The sequence below is a fragment of the Mustelus asterias genome, chromosome 4 (genome assembly GCF_964213995.1).
Source record: "Mustelus asterias chromosome 4, sMusAst1.hap1.1, whole genome shotgun sequence".
In the NCBI taxonomy this organism is placed as follows: domain Eukaryota; kingdom Metazoa; phylum Chordata; class Chondrichthyes; order Carcharhiniformes; family Triakidae; genus Mustelus; species Mustelus asterias.
Genome location: NC_135804.1, coordinates 40819135 through 40821686, shown reverse-complemented (window position 1 = coordinate 40821686; position 2552 = coordinate 40819135). Strand labels below are relative to the sequence as shown.

At 39.1% G+C, this 2552-nt stretch overlaps 1 pseudogene; it reads left to right on the top strand.

Moving 5' to 3' along the window:
• Positions 1–388: 388 nt before the first annotated feature.
• On the top strand, positions 389–611 carry LOC144493207 (U2 spliceosomal RNA; annotated as a pseudogene).
• Positions 612–2552: the final 1941 nt, after the last annotated feature.

Genomic DNA, 2552 nt, shown 5'->3' with positions numbered 1-2552 from the left:
TAGCAATGAACAGAATAGATACAGTAAGTATTTGGGAGCACAATGAATCCATGATACAACAAATACAATTAATATTAGGAAGAAGTAGTGATTAACAGTTCCAAATGAGTGAAGTACAGGGAACACTGGATATCACCTTAGACATTAAACATTTTGCAGAAATAGTTAATTACACTGTGACAAAATGAGAAGAACATTATGACAGGAGTTTCTCCAAATACTTTTTTTGTAGCACCTATGGCAGTTATATCTTAACCAAAGTAGAATCCAATTTATGGGAAGTAGTGCAAGGAAATGTACCCTCTAAAATTCCTCTGTCCAAGCTAGGTGAATGGATGGCAGAAAACTTCAAACCATTAGTCTAGCAGATCATACTATGCATAAAGGAATCACTTCTCAGCCTTTTGGCTAAGATCAAGCATTGGATCAAAGTCACAATGTAGTGTACCTTATCTTGTCATCTTGGATCTTGTATGTCTCTCTTGCGGGAGCTATGAATTGGATTCAATTGGATTCTGAATTTGGTTTTTGGAGCAAGCAAGGAATGGATTTGGGTTTGCCCGGTCCATTCTGAGCATTGGCTTTGTAACCTTAAGAATGGAGCAAACATTTGAATAAAAAGTGAAACTCCAGAATCTATAATATCTATAGAATTAGGCACATCACTTGTCAGAAAGGAAGACAAATGGAAAGTATTTGGAGTTAATTCCATTGCAGTCATGGTGGAGGAAAACCACGTTAACATGAGGAGTACCCTCCTGAAGAACTATCGTTCCTTAATAGAGATAAGACATGAATCAGTTAGTCAGATAAGAGGCAGGTGGATACAACCAGTTCTTATTTATAATGACACAGAGTTGAATTACTTTAAGTATGGAAAAAGAAGCTCAGGTTGTTGTAACAGCAATCTCCATAGCCTCTTCATCCCTACATTTTAAGATTATAAGTGCCAGAATGCATACAGAAATACATAGTCCAAATAAAGCAATGGAACAGGAGAGATAGAAAGGATATTAAGAAGTTGGGAGCAAGTTGTTGGTGGCAAATAACTTGTGTGGGTCAGCACCCATGTTAAAGAATCATATCAATGTTCAAATTGTGTCCAAGTGGTTTATTGTATTAATTATGTCTCAACTGGATGATACATAGAATGTTGTGAAGAGTTACTGTTATTGGAAATTTGGAATTACAACACAAACTGTTGCAGAGATAAATTGCCAGATTTTAAGGTGTTTGAAAGGGTGCATTTCTCATCCTCGAGGTGGGGACTTGTGGGAAATTGTAAATATGCCGTCTAAATCACTTATTGAGATGTTCTGATTAATACATTTGTATTATTCAACCCTTGGACTTCAGGAGTTTAATTATGAGGTGAGATTCTACAAATTAGATCTGCTTTCTCTAGAATTTAGAAAGTTAAGGTGATCTAATTGAAGTCTTCAAGATACAAACAGGAAAGGTCAGGATAGATAATTGGTATGAGATTCTAGAATGAGTGGAGCATAGTCTAAAAATTAGGGCCAGACCGTTCAAGAAAGATGATTGGAAGCACTTCTACACACAAAGGGTGGTAGAGTTTTGGAACTCTCTTCCACAAATGGCAGTTGATGCTAGATCAGTTGCTACCTTTATATCTGAGATAGATAATATTTTGTTAAGTACAGGTATTAAGGGATATGAGTTAAACGCAGGCTTGGTCAGAAATCAGCTATGTTCTCCTTGAATGTTGGAACAGGCTCGATGGGTTGAATGGCCTACTCCTGTTCCTATGTTCATAAATTCTTGATTTTACTGTTTGTCGTTACAAGGGAGCTAAAGGGATAAATATATTAAATTCCACACAAAGCTGCCGATTGCCGGTTTGGCACCAAATGTGGTCTTGGAATCATGTGGTCAACAAACAGTGCAAAAATGACACCAACGGGTCTGGAGTGAGATTGCTGGACCTCGTGTAGTCAAGTGATCAGGTGGTCAGGCTGCACGTAGGTGAGGGAGGAATGGGTGGGGGGCAATGTGCAGAACTGCATGTAAGCACCACCAGGAAGATGTCAAAATAGGCACCTCCATTCACAGGCCCACAGGCACTCTGTGTTATAAAGCAACTTGCTGGAGCAGAGATGTCGATGAGAAGTGAAAAATAAAATCACTGGTGTCCAGGCAACCTTGAGGATCAAGGGTCAGAAACAGCTTGTCTACTATCAACCATTATTCAATATGTTCTTCAATTATTTACTTAATAAACTCTGTTAATTTGTTACACCAAAATCATCGTCTGTATTTGGAAGAGGAACATAAGAACATAAGAAATAGGAGCAGGAGTAGGCCATCTAGCCCCTCGAGCCTGCCCCGCCATTCAATAAGATCATGGCTGATCTGAAGTGGATCAGTTCTACTTACCCGCCTGATCCCTATAACCCCTAATTCCCTTACCGATCAGGAATCCATCTATCCGTGATTTAAACATATTCAACGAGGTAGCCTCCACCACTTCAGTGGGCAGAGAATTCCAGAGATTCACCACCCTCTGAGAGAAGAAGTTCCTCAACTCTGTC